The sequence below is a fragment of the Rhopalosiphum maidis genome, chromosome 2 (assembly GCF_003676215.2).
Source record: "Rhopalosiphum maidis isolate BTI-1 chromosome 2, ASM367621v3, whole genome shotgun sequence".
NCBI classification, from domain to species: Eukaryota; Metazoa; Arthropoda; class Insecta; order Hemiptera; family Aphididae; genus Rhopalosiphum; species Rhopalosiphum maidis.
In genome coordinates, this window is record NC_040878.1 from 64,337,377 (window position 1) to 64,359,262 (window position 21,886).

The window sequence follows — 21,886 nt, forward strand, 5'->3', positions numbered from 1 at the left end:
ATAGCAATATTGATAGCACATTTTGAAGTCAACACTTCCCAGAAGCTTACACAAAATAATGGCAAATTACGTGCAAAAAATATGTAATATTTATTTTTATATGATCTAGAAGCTTTTAACTACAGTGGTGTTTATTAGCTGTAATTACTATATTTAAATAATATTGTTATTATTATATTTTGTATGACTGTTACTCTAAATATCTAAATTATAAACTAATTTAGTAGATAAGTTAATATATAAATTCATTTGTTTTTGAAAAAGTATGATTTTATTTGTTGTTTTGATTCGTGGTAGGTAAACTTACTGGCTTACTAAGATTTTATGTCGTTACGGTTGGGAATATGTTTTTCTTTTCTCTGTGTTTCATTTTGAAGACATTTAGTTAGTAGATGTTTACTTCTGGTATGATTGTTAATTATGTTCCGCAGGTTTAACATGAAGAGATTTTCTTCTGTAACCATGTGATTTGTATGGTTAATTAATGTATAATGTTGTTTATTGTATCTTAATGGTTTTAACATTTGAAACAAAATTAAAATATTTATTTTTAAGACCATAGTTTCTGGAACAAATAAATCATTTGATTATAATTATTTTATGCAATTAAATATATTATTATTTTATATTTCTCGTTATCTCACACGTTTTTAATATTATTTTGCTAGGTTATAACGACACTTAGTTGAACGCAAGTCGCAATTCATCAACCAACAGATTATTTAATTATACAATAAGAATATTGTTTTTAATGTAATTAATTATCATACAAATTGTGTGAAGATCAATCTGTATACTAACAGATTTTTCAGTTCTGATCCCTAAATATTTTTTTGGATTTAATTATTTACATGTAAAATAATATACTAAATTATTGATTTTTTTACTATTACGCAACGCATTGATCCATCTAATATTTTATTGGTACCAAGATGAATGTTTACGTGCAACCTATTTAAAATTGAATTCATTATTGTCTGAGAGAATTTATCGACTAGTTTTAGTAAAATGAACATTATATTGACTATTGTCGGCATAATACACAGTGTACACTAATAACAATGCAAGATGACTTTCAAAATGTTTTATTATATATTATATCTATGTATTTATGTAATTAAAGATATCATATTTATTTTTTGTCTGCATTTTAACTAACATTTTTTCTAGTGGTTGTTATTTCACATGTAAGATTTGTAAATCTGTTGAATTATTATTGTAAAATTTTATACTATATACTTTATATTATGGAAAATTGTCTATTATAGGTTTTCGTAAATATTCATTAGAATATGTAAACAATTCAAATATAACATGTTGAATTTATAATACATTTACTTTAATTGGCGTTGATTTCAATACTTTTTTTATCTGTTTAGGTATAATGAAATAAACGTTATTCCTCATCCTGAATGAACGTTAATTGATTATTTATGGACGGTCGAGTTTATGATTGAGCACTACGTAAATATCTATTAAGTCAAGAAATGTGTTCTTTTGTGTTATAAGCAAAAGTTATTATTTCAATAAACAATGAAATTTAGTTTATCATCTATAGAATTGTATGCTTCAGAAACTTTTATTTAATAAGTCTAACGTTAATCAATATTATTAATATTCATTAATTATATTATGTACTTTATCTAATATCCAAGTATAATAAGGTAAACGGAATTTTATTTTTTTATCATATTGAAACGCAGGTATCAAATTTTTAAATAATCGAATAATATTTATTTGCATTTTTTTTTTTAAAGTATTTCTTATAATGAAACTTTTTTAGCACTCATGAAAACTGCATAATTTATTTCAGAAAGTTAAATATTCATTAAAAAACTAGGAATTATTTTATAGAATATAGATAATTATTAAGAGATTATTAAGAGGTTAAAGTTAAACCATTTTATTATATTTATAGTTTATAATTTATTAATATTTATTAGTCAGCCTGTTGGAGTATTAAATTAATAGGTACAATACTAAATAGTAAATTGTATAATTTTACTGTTTATAAATGTATATAATACTTATATTATAATAGATATACCTGTTTTGTACGATATTCGAATTTATCTACATTAAAAATAATTTTTAGAATTTTTTAAATGTATTATATAAATATTACGGTTTAAGGCCAATAGTTTAAGATTTTTAAAATAATTAACTAAAGTAAAAACTAAACCTTCTAAGTGAATAGGTATAGAACATATTTTTTAAATTTAAAAAAATTAAAATTATATATATATAATTTTAAGATATAATATATAGTGAAATCAAAAATTTTATCAGATACCTAGGCGTCATAAACTCTTTTATGTTATTTTAAAGCGTAAATTATTTCTTATTAATTATTTATTGCTATTCTATATAATATATTAGTATATTATAAAATACGTACTTGTATGTACAATAATTAAAATTTTGTGTCCTTAGGTACTTATTAATATTTTGAAACGTTTTAAAACATAAATTATAAATAAATGTTGGTAATTATTAATTGGGTTTGGTAGTACCAGTATAAAAAGTGATTAAAAAAAGGTTATATTATATTTAGAATTTTTGTTAGTTTATAAACTTTATAGTCACTATTTTTGTTACATTTTATTGTTTAGTGAAATTTTCTGGAATATTTAATATTTTTTTTTTAAACACGAGCACTAACCAGTTTGACATTGCCACTTTTCTGCTCGATAGTGACCTGGTACTTTTATTGTCTATGACCCAAGCTCGTGACATGTTTTTAATATCTTGTTTTGATCTTTATAGATCACTAGTTCTGAGGGTGCCATACCCGCTCATTTACTATTTTATACCATAGCCAAAATTTTACTAATTTTTTCTTTACCATTATCGGATTTAAGTATTTAAGAAGCTTCTTGTTCTAACATTTTTTCAAAATGTATGTATATCTACCGTGGCTGGTTTTTGAAGTAAATGGTTAAAGATATAAATATTAGGTTGCGCGGTCCTGATATTTCATGACCCATTTACAATTTCCATCCAGTATTGATTGAAAAATTAATGATGTTAATTTTCCCCATTAATTAAGATCTATCGATATTATTGATTTTACAACATCGCCCTTGTGAAGTGATGATTATTTGGAGAAGGAAGTTGTACAAATATTAAAAAATATTTGGATTGTAGTTATAAAATATTATACTTAATTTTTAGATACTTCTTAAATTTATTCCTTCCGTTATGAACAGTTGCTTTATGATTTTTAGAATTCACGATTTGTATAACAATAAATAAGTATAAATTATAAAGGGAATCATAGTAACACAAAGCCCAGCTGGCCCAACAAGTAAAAATAATAATAATAATAATATATATTATATATATTAATAATAATTCTACAAAGAAATCACAATGTTTAAAAGTTAATAATACTATACAAATGCGCGATAATATTATTTATGATAATTCTAAATGTTGCCACGGCGGTGACATTTTCAGTTTTAATTTTTAGTTTTAAAATAATATGTTTAACATTTTCTATTTCAATTAGATCATATTTATGACATAAATAATATTAGTTTTGAGTTTTAGTTTTACTTGAATTCAATTTTACATCGCTGATTTTGTTTAAAACTTTATCGTAGCCTTTCCTAGTCCATGGTTTTTTTTTTATCTTGATGTTTTAAATTCATCTCAATTTTTTAAAAAAACAATTAATTATATGACATTATTTTATATTTTAAAATTTAAATAAAAAAAATAAATATTTAAACAATACAAAAATAAGTATAATTTAAAAGAAAACAATTTTCAATTGACTGGTCGTAGTATCACAATTTGTTCACGTAGGTATATACAGTATATAGGTATACACACGCTGCATTATTGTACAATTCAACCATATTATGATCTGTATCTTTTTCTATAATGTTATATACAAATGTTATACATTAAATTAATTGATAAAATTGTAATTTGGTGTTCAATAAAGATAACGTTCTCGTAGATCAACCTACGTTACTTTTCAAAGGTAAAAACTTACGGAAGTTAAATTTTTATTTTGTTTGATGTTGAATATTTTATTATACAAATATTTATATACAATTAAAACAAAAATCAATAATTAATGGGAAAATAAAAATAAAATTCATTAACTATTTGCCTAAGCATTTAATAAAATTCTTATCTTTTGTTTTATATGCATTCAGGAATAAAGAATTATTATTTTTTCAATGGTAGATGCAATTTAAATATGTCTACGTATTATACATCCTTAGGATAGCGATGGTATTAAATTATACTTTACAATTAGTTCAGACGTCCTTTAATAAACATTTTACAGGCAATTTATAATATTTTAAATAATTATTTATAGAAAATGATATTCTTTTTTGTTTATATTATTTTATAATTGTAAATATATTTGAATTGATGTTTATTTTAAATTTTTTTAGGAAGATTTATAATTTTTATTTTGAATATCTATGTAGTCATTAGAAAAGATTGGTATTTAAAAATATGAAAATATTTTAGTTTAAAATGTATTTTTTTGTTGTTGTGTGTTTAATGTTTATCGTTCATAGAGTTAATGATTATGTATCATGTATCTTTAAGTCTATAGCTTATTTAAATGTTTTAGTAAATTATTTTAAAATAACAATAGACTAATAAAAATGTGTTGTAAAAATTACTAACTTAATAATATAAATTATGATCACATAAAAAAAATGCATAACATTTTCTATATAGTTTCTAAATTCTTACAAACAATAAGAACTTTATTGATATTCATATATGTTGTGTGTTTCTAAAAAAAAAATATTTAATCTACAGGTTTATGTAAATGAGTTAAACTTAATATTTAAATATTTGGTTTTTTTATTATTAAGTTAATCATTAAAGCAATCAAATTTCTATAGTGCACGATCATAATAATGATTACATCATTTTTAACCATGATTTTTGTCACGCAATGTCCTTCAGTTGTAAACTATAATCAAGACATATTATTTTTTATTTGTTTGTTATAGTAACTAAATGATGATCAAGGTGTATAAAAAATTATAGAGTAAAATAGTCTCATCAGTCATCACGTGTAGGTATAGTGTCATTAAATTTAAAGCCAAGATTAAGATATTGTTAAATGATTTATTAAAAATGAAATAGTCATTTAAAATTTAAACAATGACGGAATTATTTCATAAAAATGTTGTTATCTTAATTCTCAAATTATAAGACTTAACATTTTTATCTCAGGTTTTTCTCGAATCTCATAATAAAACTATATTACTGGATAAAATAAAATAAACTTAAATAGCTTATTATTACTGTTAGATATTATTTTGTATTATAAACACATAAAATGTGATGTTAAAACGATATCTTTACGTAGACAGCATGATAATAGTACTCTGAAATATACTGATCTCCGTCCAGAATCGTTTTTAAATGTGTCGATTAATACATTTATACCATTATTCTATTTATTATTAAATATTATTTTAAAATATAAACAATATCTATATTAGTAGTCGTAAATAAGGACATTACTGCCTTGTGCCAATACGAGTAAAACAAAACGTGAACTTTTTGAACATAAAATTGTATCCAGGTAGTTTTTTTAGGTAGGTATACCACCGGGCCACATGTATATTATTACAGGATTGTGTACAGTTGTGCTCATTTTCGAAAGGTTTTTACTTTTATTAATACAATATTACAAAGTTATATTGTAGTGTACATACTTATCCCTTTAGGGGTTCTAGGTGTATAGATTATTAGCAATAATATACTGATTTCACTGATACAAATTGATGTACTTATGAAAAAATAAATAGTAGTTAGTATAGCAATCGAATACTATATATAAATTGTGTTGGACTTGGGTCATTGGTAACTAATATTATTGTAGTTTATTATAGTATAGATATTTATTATGTTTGTTTTAAGAACGCACTCCATCAAGATTCTATTTATAATATATTTTTATTTAACTATACGTACAGTTCATTTTTCAAGCATGCTCAATCCTGTCTTATGCTTAAGTTATATAAGTATTGAATTATATTTTATTTAAAATAATATATAGTCATTAAAAACTTAGCACAACTATATTAAATTTAACTATGGTTTAATTTGGTTTTTATAAAATATGCATGTACGAACACATTTTATTATGGTTAGGTGAATGCAATAATTCTAAATAACGCTAATAACAGTCACCGTAGAATATAAATAAAATTGTCTATTTATCCGCCCCCCCCCCCGAGGACCAAGCTAGGGAATGATAGAGGTGAAACGTGTATAGTTTTGTAAATTTCAAAAAGGTGTTTTGTAATTAATTTTTGAAACATCCCTCCCTCCATTCTAGCTATAAACAATAAACACATCACGCACTTTTTCTTTTGCTGATTCTTAGAAATAAGAAACTTAAGGTTTGTTCATTGCATTCCTTCATTTCAATTATTTGTTGAAGTACTTGGTATATCATGTATTTCATGGTAGGATAGTTGGTGATATACCAAAATTGTATTCAACTGTGTGCAGTTGACTGCAAAAATAAAACCAGGGTTGCTGTATCCGACTTGCAATGACTACCGCTGCTTGCAGAAACGAAACCATCCCTCTACCCGTACAATGGGAAACAATGGCAATGTTTCGTTGGACTGGAGGTTATTAGATTCGAAAATATACGTATGAGATTCATGTTCCGGTGGAAGTTCTTTTAACTGCATTTACCATAGTTTGATACGCACTCACCGAAGACGGCACAAAAACAGTTTGATTGATAAATACGACGGCCTTGGAGAAAAATGTCAGCGATTACTACGTTTACGCCAGTCAGTCTGTCCGGAGACGACAGAATTTATTACGATTACCCGCTACCGAGCATATAAATCGTACACAGTGTTAGATATAAGTTTTTGAAGGTCAGGACGCAACTAATAATATTGAAGGACCATTAAAAAAAATTCTATTTGTAAGACAAGTCATTTGATGCATTAATTATATATTTTTTTGGTTATTGATAAAAGTGAAGATAGATATATTTCAAATTTTCAACTATTTATAGATAGGACCTTGTAACTTTATGGCTCACTTTTTTTTTAAATCGAGTCATAACAATATAAAACAAATATACAGAGGTAAGTTTTTTAAATACTTTTTTTTTATCATCCTTTAATTTTCTTAATAATTCATCATTTTATAAATTTAGAAAATCTAGGACAATCATTTGAGGACTTTGTGCAATGTTGGTAATATTTATATTACGGTCATTCTGACTAATATTCGCGTTGCAGACTTACAATATAAAGTACAAATATGTCCAGGGGAGGAATCAATTGTTCCAAGCGAATCAAAACGCATCATAAAATGCATAATGGTGTCGAAACTTTTTCGTACTTGTCTTGATCGAAGCGTGGTGCAGTGTTGGATGAAAAGGATGTTTCTCATGTTATAAATTCGTATAAACATTTATAGTATTTAGTAATTATGTTATAGGAAAATTGTCGACAACTATTTATTTTTTAAATATACAATTTTATAAAACTTCATGCCGTTGTTGTTAAAATATATTCTCATATTTAGGTTATGTATAATATATTAATATATTTGAAAAGAATAAATGTCTGATAAAATGTACGTATAGGTACGAGTATATAAATTTGAGTACGTCGCACCACCTGCACTTACGGTGTTTGCGGCACTGCCTATAACTAGAACAAAAGGAAAATAAATGAATATTAATTATACTCAGTAATTTTATGTACACTGCCATCATGTTTACATATGGGTCATTGATGATAGAGGTGATATGAAATCTTGATGGGTGAATTGAATTAATTGTCACTGAGTATATATTTACAAATAATTATATGGTTGTTAATTATCTTACAAGCATTCAAAGATAAGAACATCCATGAATTAATAACTAAGAAATTAAAAAAAAAACTTGAGATATATTTTTATCACTGCATTTGCTATGTTCATCCCTTTATGCTCCAGTACAACAAGAAGGATTAGACATTTTGAAATTAATGAGACAAACTATTACCTATAGACTGCTGTATTATATTATTCATACTCACTTCATATTTTATTTTTATGTGCATTCAAAACTATAAAACTATGTAATTTATGTTATCCTTTATGCTTGGGTATAAGTCTGTAAAAAATTAAGAAATAACATTTTAATAGAATCAATATTTTATTTATATAGCTTATAAAGATATTTATTACTTTTTTTCGTTATAGCTTTAGTAGTTTCTAAAAACATATTATGTTAAAACAATAAAATTAACAAACTAAGTTTTATGTGTTAATACCATTACATTATAAAAATGTTATTAAATAAAAAATGAATAAAATATAGTACTTTTAAAATTATAAATACAAGTATGATAGAGAAAATATATGTTATTGATTACAAAGTGATGTATACATAAAATTAATTAAGTGGAGTGGAATTAAATATGTTAATCGAAAATATTGGACAGGACAGAATAATTTTGACTACTGGGTAACGGGTATACAGTTTACTAAGCTGGTTGAGCTCATGATATTTTTTTGTCAATGATAATATTTAAGTTAGAAAATTACATATTTTATCTAAAAGGACAATATTTATAGTTTATAGGAAAATGAATAAATTTATAAAACGAACAATTTTTTTACATTATGCATTTGATCATTAATTATAGGTATCTAACATATAACAAATATAAATTGAAATATCTTGTTACAAATAGTTATGCGTTTATTACATAGTTTTAATGTTATAATATCAGTTTTAATCACTAAGTTAATAGTGTGTGATAATTTAAAATTATTTTTAAATGATTATGAATTACACTACAAATATTAAGTCGTATTTATTTTAAAATGAAAAGTTTACACTGAAGAATAGTATTTTATTATTTAAAGTTAAGAATTGTTTTTGGAATTTTCGAAATTTATTTCGGTTAATAATAACAACAACCCCTATAAGATACCACATGGCACAGACATAAATATTACTTCCGAAGTAAAATATATTATATTACATAAATAAAAAGTAGTTGGGGACGTTTTATGATTGAGGTTAAAACCACTTATGTATTAGATGTCAATAGAAATCGTATATTCATTATTTTTTTCTCGTTATAATAAATGATTTATATTCCTGCATGTACGGTTTTGTTTTAAATTTTTGAAAGTTGTGGTAGAATGGTGTAAATGAATTGAACTTAATATTAACTATTTTATTTAGATTTTTATAAAATGTATTTAACTTTAAAAGTTAAATTATCATTGTACTTTAAAAACAGTATTATTTTATTAAATATACGAAATTATATAGGATATAAATAACAATTATAAATTAAAATCTATGGATACATATTGATATATTAATATTATAAAGTAAAAAATATAAGAATCTGTTGTAATAATGTATTGTTGTCATCGTTCTCAAGCATTCGATCCAAAAATAAAATAGACAATAGAAATTCTTGTGGGTATTGGGTAATATGGTTGAAAATTATTTTAAAGTTTTATATAGAAAAAAAATATTAAATTTCCCTTGCTAGGTAATGCATAATAAAGGTTGGTGGTTTTTTCGTGATCTGTACCTATTTTAATGAATGATTCAAATATATTTTTTTTCCGGAAGAGGTATTGATCTTATATTGTACTTATTTAACAATACTTTATAATTTAGTACATGAATATTAATACGTACAGAAACCTTGAAAATACATAAGGACAAAACTTTGTATAGGTGCGTCAGTTTATAGGTGTGAATTTAATGGTTTGTTAGACTTTGTTTAAATTAGTCATCAGCATTTTAGAAATTAAATTAAATTATAACTTATGATTTTTGATTCATCCAACATTATTTATGTATGAATTAAATATCAATGTGTCGAGTAAATTAAATAGTATTATAGTTACTAATTATGAATTATGACACGTTACTGATATATGTTATTAGTTTTCACTATATTATGTTCTTATAAATACTATTTGTATTTTATATATTATAACAAATTCTGTTTTTTTTTTTTTTTTTTTTATAAAATTACCTAATTAATTTAATATTTATAACTGTTTAATTTAAAATGATATACTCGTATTTGTTTAAAGTAAATAAAAGAAAATATAATAAATAAAATAAAATTATTGCATATTGAAATTCAGAGTAAGAATTGAAATATTTTTTTCTAATTTTCTTATTTTTAATCATGAAGAAATTGTCAGAATTAAAACAATCCGTTCATACATAAGAAATAGTAAGGTAAATTATGAGGTGGTAAAAATTATATGATGTGAGTTGCGTGAAGCGAGCATTTTGTAAAATTTAATGATTTTACGTTTATACTTATTTTTTTTAAATTTAACTATGATAAATTAAAATAAAAAATAATATTTTATAATTAGATTTTAAGTATAATTTCAAAAATGTAATGTTGTATTAATTTGTAAAACATTTTTCGTTTGATAATTTTTTTTTATATAATAATTGTACTGTAAGGTATATTTTGTATTTTTGTTGTATGATATTAGTTTGATGGCAAAGCTATGAATAATTTAGTATATTGCAAAATGTAAACACTATAATACTAATACGGATAGAATATGTATTACATGTCTACATAATAATGAGAAAGGAGCACAATAGGTCCTATAAATTTAGACGCCTTCTATAGCTCTATGTTATTATATTAAAATCAATATTTAAACGAATACTATGTCAACATTTTTAAGCAAAATGAATACAATTTGTCTAAAATAAAACTGTCTTTAAATGTAATTTATGTTTTACGTTTAAGTTTAAATTTTTGTTGATTTAATTTTTATTTAAATAATGAATCTATCAGCTAAATTGTTATACGAATTTATATCGTATCTATAATATATAACTGTATGATAAATATACATTATACAAATTTTAACTTTATGGGCATATTTATAAATGTATTTGTTATATGTAAATATTATTTAAATAAAATATAAACAATAATACACCAATTTTGATAGTATTTTTTTGTTATAGTTATTGATTATGAATGTTCTATTTTTTTTTATAAAATACATTTATAAATATATAACAAAAGTTTTGTATAGTATTATTATCGATTAGGTAGTGAACTCTGAGTTTACAGATGATGTTGCAAGTGTGTTGAAATTGCAAAATTGCTAGGTAGTTATTTATTAAAATCACAAAAATATTTGTACAATGACTATTATTCTGTTTAACATAATTTGAATTTTATTAAAAGCTCTATAATTAAATAAATAATTATTTTTTAACTTTTAACTTTTCTTTTGTTTTATTTATACACAATAAATTCTTTTCAAAACCACTCTTAAAGTGCAGTAATAAACACTTAACAAGTTTAATATGGGAACATATATTAATTATTAAACACTCCTGTAGCTCATAAAAAAAGTATTCACCCAACAATTACTTTTTATGTAAATTTTTTTAAAACTTTAACCTATCTGAATACTTAATTTCTTTTACCTACATAGTGTCTATTTAATAAAATATATACATTATGTAATTAAGTTTGATAATTTTATTTTATCAAACTTAATTTCAAATAAGACATTATAACTGCATGTATAATATTTATATAGAACAGGTGTATCGATTTTTCGATTAATGTAACATTTTTCTACACAAATTTGTATTTTAATTAAAAAAGAGTTTTTATTTATAATACAACATATCTAAATAAAATTATACTTTGTTTAATTGTTATATGTATCTATAATTTAAAAAATTACTTATTCATTCTGTAGTTTGGTATAGTTTGTGAGTGTAAATAATATAATAATAATTATATGTACCTGTGTTCATATTAAAGACAGTTACTCTAGAATATTTACTAATTTAAATTGGTGGTGCACTGAAAACTTTATTAATCTAACTCTTTAAATAATTAAATATTCTTAAGGTGACTTATATAATATAATAACTAAAAACGTTATCTACAGTTAAAACTATTTACTGGAAAAAATACTAAATAATGCAAAAAATGTGATTTTGCTAAAACTGTGCATATTATGTTATTTATTTTTATTTGATTTAAATGTAGTAAATTTCTTAATATATGTAAATTTAATATGAAAAAATCATTAGTGATATTTTTATTAATGAAATTAGCTTATGATTAATTTAAGTTGTATTTTAATAGGATATAAACGATATTGAGCATTTGGTAAATAAAAAACCGACAGACAATAATTAATGAATTATCTGATATTTGCTCGTGAATATTATAAACAGTCACCTTAAAATTATTACCAGTTTGAATAGATAATACGATACTTATCTAATGTTTGTCATTTGTTATAATGATTAGGTTATTTATGAATTACACATTTGAAAAGTAGTTTTTAACGTTTTATACAATTATAAACATGAAAGATTAAAACAATTATTTAAAATTTCGTAAAAAGTTGGTAGGTACCTAATAATTTTCTATTTTTACTAATCATTTAAGTTTCTACAATTTATAGGAAGTGTAAGTATATCAAAGTTAGGTTACTAAATTAAAAAAAAATTCATTAGTCATTGTATATTTTTATAAAGATGAACGAAAAGCATTTTTGGTGTTTATATTTAAATAAGTTATGTATGATTAAAAATACAAAAGTATAAAATTATTTTAAACACGACCATTGACCAACTATGAACTATGAAGAGATAAAAAATAATTTAGAAAAATGATAGGAAACAATTTATGTTATTAAATGTATTATTTTTAAATAACAATATACCTTTATCCAAGGAGTCTTAGTTGTAAAATTGCGGAATGCGATTTATGATATTTTTTTGAGTGAAAGGTGATTAAAAGTTAAAAATTAAATACCTATACCCGTAGTTCATAAAATATTAAAAAAATTTCAGGTTATGACTACCGATGGCTTGATTTAAGATATTATTCTTATTCCTTATTTGAAATTCCTGAGCACGTCCCTGGTACGAAAAACTAATTTATTATGGAACGTGGTATTTTAAGAGGTACATACTACTGTACTAGCAGTATTACTTGCCATATGTATATTGTACGAATATCACGCAAAGACGTAGTCAATGAAACCGATATTAGTGTATTACTCTCATAAATTAAAAGTAAAAAAAAAAAAATACTTTCTAATTAATTTTATGATTCATGGAATCCAATATTATTCTTCTTGGCCTAATGTATTAGTATTTAATAACCTTATTATTTATACACATTGTCAAATGATCTGTCATGTAATTATGTTATAAATCCAATAGTGAAAACCAATAACATCAAACTTCGATTACTTATGTTTGAAATTTACAATAGACAATTTAGCAATGCAACTAGGTTTTATAGGAACACGAAATGGTCTAAAAGCGTGATTGAGGTTAGCCAATTATATACATGGTGATTCACAAAGTATGTTTACGTTTATTTTTCATTTAACAATGAATTTATTCAAATTTTGATTTTCGGAATTTTTAAGTATACTTACTCCAAATTCATATATTCAAATTTTTGAGGTTCTCTGTATTACTTAAGAAGTGTTATGTGGCGATAAAAACTGCTATTTTTCAAACGAAAACCTCCTTTTTGGATTATTAGTGATAAAGTGGGTAATTTTTTTTTGAATGTTTGATGTATCTTATTTAAAATTCGAAGAAATAATATTTCAGTTGTTAAAATATTTATTTTGAAGAAAATAGTCTTTAAAATTGTTTTAGAAAAATATAAAATATATATAATATTGGATCTAATATTTATTATACTCGGACTATTTTTATAAATTATAAATAATGTTACCTATATCTATGTAAATTACTAACAAATATATATTATCATAGCCCCGTATTTTTCAAACTTATTATCATGGACTCAATGTTCTTAGTACTCAAAATAAAAGAACTCAAAAACTATTAATTCGTATGGATGAGACCGGTTTCGACCAAAAACGTACCCTTCCCTTTTCAGCCGATTCACTTTTCGACCAAATTTAAAAAAGACCGATTCCCTTTTCGACCAAAACAAAAATTATAAACAAAATAATACTTATATATAATTTTTGTATAATTATATAATTTTGAAAATGATTAAAAATATAAGTTGCCTAAAATGTTGTAAAATAAAATATAGAAAATTATTTAAAATATATTAACATTATTTTATGTTAATATGTTACAATATATATAATATTATATAAAAACATAAAATAATAATATACAATTTTTGTCAATAATAATTAAGTATAATAGTAATATAAAATAGGTAATTTTGAAAATTACAGGATACAAAAAGTTTAATGTATTACGTTTTATGTTATACATATCGAAAATGATTAAAATCTATATATAATATTTGTCATTAATTATTTGATCAGTGGTCATCGTGTTTGCTACTTATATTTTTAATCATTTTCAAAATTATATAATTATATAATTGCTATAATTTTACAAAAATTATATACAAATATTATTTTGTTTATAATTTTTATTTTGGCCGAAAGGGGAATCGGTCTTTTTTAAATTTGGTCGAAAAGTGAATCGGCCGAAAAGGAAAGGGTACGTTTTTGGTCAAAAACGGCCATGCCTATTCGTATTAATATGTCAACATTTTCAAAAAAATGATTTCCTAAATTATTTACTCTACTAAAGGAAGGTTTTCATTTGAAAAATAGAAGTTTGTATCTCCACAGGTCATTTCTTGAGTAATAAAAATAATTTCTAAAATTTGAAAATATGGTCTTTTAAGTATATTAATAAAAAATTCCAAAAATTAGATTTTGAATATTTTAGTTGTTAAAAAAAAAAAAAAAGGTTAGCGTGCTTGGTGAATCACTCTGTATATTTATATATATATATTTATATGCCTACTCTGTAATCTCCAATATAATAGAAATTATGAGTACCTACCTAATACCATGGATTTATAATATAATACCCACAAATTACGATGTATTTTGTTGACCCTAGTGTTTGAATGATCGGTGATGAATGATGATAAATATTACCTACTCACTGTTTGAATATTATTTTTTTTATCTTATTTAAAAATTTTTTTCGAGATTATACTATGGTTCATATTGGACACTTGGATAGGTACAATAGTTATAAACTATGAGAGTTAAAATAGATATAGGCATTATAGAGTATAGATTATCAATTACCATTCATGATGAATAATTCATCACAGATAGACATAATTAGATAACTGGGAAGGAGAAATATAATAATATATAAGATAAGACTAAATATTACTATATTATGTACATATTTAGTCCGTGGAATAGTCAATTGACTTATAATTTATTCATTTATTTATTTTATTTAACTTTATTTATGTTATTATTATTTATTTTACCCTATTTTGTTATTTTGTGTTCACACCAAATCAATATTTTGATACCTAATTATGTAAGCTTATATTTATATCTGTATTAATGTTTATGCCTAAACTTATGTCATAATATGGTTGTTTGACACGAATAAATAAATAACGAATATAATAAAAATATAATGATATTTAAAAAGAAATGCATTATACTTAGTTTCATTTTGAGTCTATAGCAATATCTTAGCTGATACTTTATGTTTAGCATTGCCATACATAATATAATTATATGTGAACTGAAAACAATGGCGTATTAAAAAGATTATTTTAAAATGATTTTGCTGCCAATAACTTAATAGCGCATCACCACTAATGTCTGTTTTAATTGTGTGTTCATAGGTATTATTTATTATCGTGTTAAAACTGATAATAGATAATTTTTCAAACTATAATACTATAAAACTATAATGTAAAACTTTGCTTTATCAGAACGAAGTTATGTATTCGTGTATTTAAGTTTTTGGTTATGTGGTGGAAGAATATTTGATTAAGGAACAAAGAACAAGTTGAAGAATACTAAACAGATAATAAATATTTAATATAATATCAAAAATTATAAGCTTTTTTAAATATGTATCATAAAATTATTAATAGGTACTTTATGTCAATATAATATAGTAATAATTGTTCAATAATAAATATGTACAAACAGGGTCGAATCTAGGGGGGCGAACTGGGGAACTTTCCCCGGAAATCTTGGTTGGGGGGCGCAAAATTACCAAATAATAGTGGTATAATGTGGGAGGCTGAATTATTAGAGGGCACTAATTTTATACTTTGCTCAAAGTAAAATATATACTATATCCGGCGCTGGGTACAGACTTTTCTTATTTCATTGCATATTATTTTTTAGAACTAATAAATAATTCATTAAAATTATAATATTCATATTATATATTATTTAAATCATTTTTCAACTGAGTAATAATAATTTAAAAACATGTAAACATAAATTTGAAAAATAATATTAGAGTGAGGTAATTACCTACTCGCACAATAAATTAATTTTTATTATTTATAAGCCAATGTGTTGTAAATTTTGAAAAATAATTAAATTTAATTAAATTTAAGGTTTAGCTCGATAAATTAGTCAAATGCAAGGTTAAATCATTTTTGCATATAATTTTTAAAAATATATATACAACTAAATTTAATGTATTATTTTTTCAAAATTAAAAAAATTGTACTGTGATATTGAAAATATTAATTATCTATTTATAGTGTGTAATATAATAGTTTGAAATTATTGAATTCTTAATTTTAATATATTTTGAAATAATTCTTTTTTTTCTTTATGAAATTTAGATGTTTATTTATGATTGCCATTTATGTTCAACGTAGTGATTTTTAGTTAAAATAATAACTTTTTTATGCGAGGGGATTATACATAGAGAAATGCGTAGTTATAAATAACATTAGACTATTAAAAGTGTGTTAGTTAATAAAATAAACCAATATTCCAAATGGATGAATAAAATATTATAATAGTGTCTATTCCAATTTAATCACATTTATTAACAATAATCATTATTCATTAGATATGTGCATTATTGTTGCATTCCACGGGAAAGTGAAAATATTAGTTATAATTCTGACTTAAGTTATCACAGGGTTATGTCAGTTAAAAATTAAAATATTTAAAAGCACGTTGTGTACTCATGTCTTAATACTGTATAATATTATATTCTCATTTCATATAGAGTTTTAAATTGTTTACTACTTAATGCACGTGCTTTGAGCCAAATTTTCCTTCATAAATATTTTACAATTACGTTGACACAAGAATAATCATAAGCGACATGAGCCTATATAGACTCTAGTACCTCTGTCCTCTAGACGCCGTTTAACTTATTTTTCATAATATTCTGTGATAAAATTTTTTTTTAATTTTTCATTAACTCAATAATATAATATAATTAATTCAATAATATTGTTATATCGCAATTAGCTGATAATTCGTTTAATCGACTTTGGCATATTACATTTTAGTAATTTTACCTATAAATTTTATAGTTAATAATTACAAGATATTTTGCATGTAAAATGTCAAATGATACATTATTAGATTTCTTATTGATATAACTGGAAATGAAAATAAAATACTCTCTTGCCGACCGTAGATACATTACAAATTAATATATTTCTAAATAAGGTTAAAAAAAAGAATTCGATTAATTATTTTAATTTATCTTATTGATGAATATAAAATTAAGAATTATTTTTAAAAGTTGTCAGCATGTGTCAAATAAGGACTTTTAATTTTTTAATTTTATTATTTTTACTTAAAAAGATAAAGATAAATAATTTTTAAGATAATTTTATTCATTACGTATATGTGTTTATAAAACTGATTACCAACACTATTTTATATTGAAATATTCTCAATTAGGAGGTATACCTACTTGTAATAAATGTTTTCTCGAGAAAGTTTAAAACCAAAAGTCGTCATACAAAATGCATGTAATATATAATACTGTAACAGTTTTTATTTAAAGTCTTAAAAATAAATTAGGTAGATATATTTTGACTTTTTGAGCGATTGAGTTTTAATTTTATAGTATATAAGAAGTTTTTGTTTATAACTTTCGAGGTACTTAAATAAATAATTTTGTTCTCACGGCTAAAATTTATAATTGTAAATTGATGGCGGGTACTGATTTATATTGAACGAACATCTACGTACCACTATTCATGTCTTTCCTGACAAGTTCACCTCACGTTACTCGTGGTTTATCTTCATGTAAAGATTATATTAATGTTATACTTTCAAAGTCGAATTGTATACGATATCTATAGGTTCCTGTCTAGAAGGACTAAACTCAAAATTATTATATGTATATTGCACAAAAGAAAAACAGCCACCGTGTCGCCTACCTCTCGCACTTTCCGTTTGACTACTCGAGAAAGTCAGCGAGTCGGGTATGTTTAGTTCTATATAGAATATATAGAAGCTGTACACTTGCGTCCGTCGGCTATCCATTACTAGTATCGTTTTCCCTCGGCCTTTACATACAACAACAACAACGGCATTTATTTGAAACATTTTTATTATTTTTTTTCCCTGGGGTTAGATTTTGACGTCACGGATTCCATATTGTCTCGGAGAATAATGCACTATAGTCTTACGCCGCACACATTCACACACCTATAATAATGCACACACACGAACAAAAGTCCGATACACAATTACACAAGATGCACCGGTGTAGTAGTAGCTAGTGAAGGGCAGAGGCGGCGACGACAGGGCGGCAAACGGTTTACTCCTGGCAAAACCTCTTGTCAGATTCAGGATCGATCCTCCTCCCCACCTTGGACGCCCTCTGGTCGTCATGACCCAAAGTAACCGTCGCCGCCGCCACCGGGGGACGCGTTCATACGTCACCGCCGTCTCCTGTTTTTTGGCCGATTCATGTGCCGCCTGGCTACCGTGTGATCTGGCCGCGTGTTCATTCGCCGCCGCCGGTCCGGTTACGATCGTCTCTCCTCGGATGCGAGTTGTTTTTCGTCTACATAGAGTGGCGCCAAGTATGTATTTGTTTTCAGCATTAAATATATTTTTATTTTATTTTTAAAATTATTTTTATTTTTTAAGTCACCATCATTATAATACGTTCACGTAAAATACACGTGCTTATAAAATAGCATTCAATTGTTGGTAGTTACTATATATTTTTAACGATAAAATGACTACGAAATTTTAAACACGTGCTTGTAAATAACTTTTTGACACGGGACCTTGATGGCTCTGTAAGTTTAATAATATTATATGACGTATGATATTGAATTAATTTTTGAACTATAAATATTTATTTATTATTTAAAAAAAAAATAATACATAAAAGAAATGGCAAAAATAAATTGATTAATTCATTTGTACAAGGTACTGTCTGTAAAAAAAATTGTTTGTAATAAAATGTTTTTTTATTTTTGTTAATAATTTATTGGTGTAAAATTTTGAAAATTTTACACCGAATGAACACCGTTTATTTTTAATATATATTTAATTAATAATAGCCATTAGTCACACATTAATATTTAATGGTAAATATAGTTTTATATTGTAACAAAATATAAACCATTAACCAATAGATTAAATGATAAATATTTAATCATATCGAATCATTCTGTGCAGAATAAATAGATAATTGTATATATATATCTACTTATATTTAATAAATGTTTTAATGTTAATAAATTGTTTTACAATTTTTATGTGAAATTAAAAACAATTTTTTTTCATATTGTATGTATGTAAGTTAAATTATAGAAGTTTGTTTAAAATTTTTGTTTTACGTATAATAATAAAAGTTTACGTACTTATAGTTTATTTATGAGTTTTATATGATATCTATTGAGGTAAAAGGTTATTTTTTGAAAGCATTTTGATCGAGAACTGAGAGAATTGATAAAACAACTATCATTCATTGAAATTTGACATCTATCATGGTTGAGTGCTGTTTTGAATTTAAATTTCATACGTGCTCATTGGCGTGACAAACTTGAACTTTTTTTGTGGCAAGTCTAATATTCCACCCACTCTGCAACACCTTTAACACGATAAAGGCTTTCACTGTCATCTTTTTATAACTATTATATCTGTCGTGATTATTACTAAAATACTAGTTAATACTAAATATCATCAATTGGCTATTATCTGCCTATACCCTTTGCCAATTAAAAATCTTAGTGGCAGCCTCTCGATTACCCTTTCACCTTGCCATTATCCGTGCTTGTCTAAAATATATACAAGACCTAGTAGTTAGGCATATAAATGTATTATCAGACCAATTATATGATATCTAAGCATATTGAAATCGCCCGATCAACAAAATCCTTTTAGTCCAGAAACACTAGTTTGAAAACAAAATTAAATATGTTAGGAAATATCTTATTGTAATATTAGAGCGAATAATTTTGTTTAAGTTTTGTTATAATTTGAAGTCTAAAGTAAAACTTCATATTTTATTAAATTAATAACTTAAATAATTAAAATCTTATAATTGTAGACATTTTAATATATTGAAGTATAAAAGTAAAATAACGTTTTTAAATACACTTTCTAAATTTAGTAAAAAAGTTTATGAAATCTCTAATGACCTATTGAATTTATACCATTTATTTTACTTAAGGTTTAAAAAAGTTAAATTTAATTGGTTATTACCAGTGTTGCAATGATTAAAATATTAAAACATAATTTTTTTATTTTCTAATGATATTACTAAAAACATTCAGGTTCTATAGTTTTTTTATTTTATTTGAAATTAAAAATAATCAAGATATAAATAATAGTTGTTTATACATATTATAATATTATTGACTATATTTGTATGTAAACATTATTAAAATAATATTTTTAACTATATAGCACTTTGTGTTGGGAATTTATATTAATTGTTATATTTTTTAATAATTTTTTTTAACTCTTATAACATAAGATTTTGAAATTTATTTATTTAATCTTAAATATTCAAATATTCCTTTATCTCGATAAAATAATAAATTTAATAATGTTTTCGATTAAAAAAAAAAATTCATTTTATTTTTTGTCTAAATAGACTTTTACTGTAGAAAAATACCCGAAAAAATGTATACATAGTAAATTGGATCTAGTTTATACTAACTTTGGTTGCCAAAAAAATAAATGTTGAAGTACTTTACACTAAAATCAGGGAGGGGAGGAAATACGTGTAAAACAATATAATATATGCTGCTTTTTATAATATATAATTACTATTATTATGTACTATGAAAAAATTGCAAATAATTCATTTATAGGTATTATTAAAATGTATGTAATGAAAAAACACAGATATATTCCAAAATTAAAATGTTAGAGACACTTAAAAGTTTAATCAGCTTCAAATTAATTATAACACTTGAAAACTCTTGTACTTTGTCCGTAGCAAAATTACTCTTAACCGAAGTTTTCTGACCGTATTTGGGTCATTAAACAAACACCATTTGGTACGTCTGTTGAGAAAGAAAAATTGGACATGTGGTAAATGGATTTTGTATGTCTCATAATTGAAAACACTTATTAATTAAGCTACTTTTGCTTAGAAATAAATTAATGTTGCAATTCGTTGAAAATGTAGATTTATAATGAAACATTGTGATATATTGATATACATATATGTTTCTTTTATCTATTAGATTTTTATTGTTTAAGATGTGAATAGTTAAAATAATCTGTAAGACATTTTTCAAATATTTTAATAGTATAGTATAGTTAAAAAAAATAAGTATAGAGAATTGGAGAATTATTACGTACTGTGTATTTCTATACTTATCTTATACTAACTCCAGTTAACGACAATGGTTTGTTAAGATTGTTTCATTATTTAAGCACAGTAATTATTGAATTAAAAACAATAAGACTTGACTTCATTAAAATACATCTAGATTTTGTAAAAAAATACGGCTTTATTAAATTTAATTATTAATTTTTGGTGATCTTTAGTTTTAACAAACGTTTCTTGAAAATTAAAAAAAAAATCTTATTAATACAACCTTTTGATTAAATTCCCAATCTATAAAGG

General features: G+C 23.7%; 1 protein-coding gene across 1 annotated transcript in view; it reads left to right on the forward strand.

Moving 5' to 3' along the window:
• The first annotated feature begins 18,750 nt into the window (after window positions 1–18,750).
• The window catches only part of LOC113551573 (glutamate receptor ionotropic, NMDA 3A-like), a 131,151-nt gene continuing 128,015 nt past the window's right edge, over window positions 18,751–21,886 (forward strand). The window contains 1 exon segment of the mRNA XM_026953881.1: window positions 18,751–18,872. The gene's annotated coding sequence lies outside the window, so the exon portion shown is untranslated.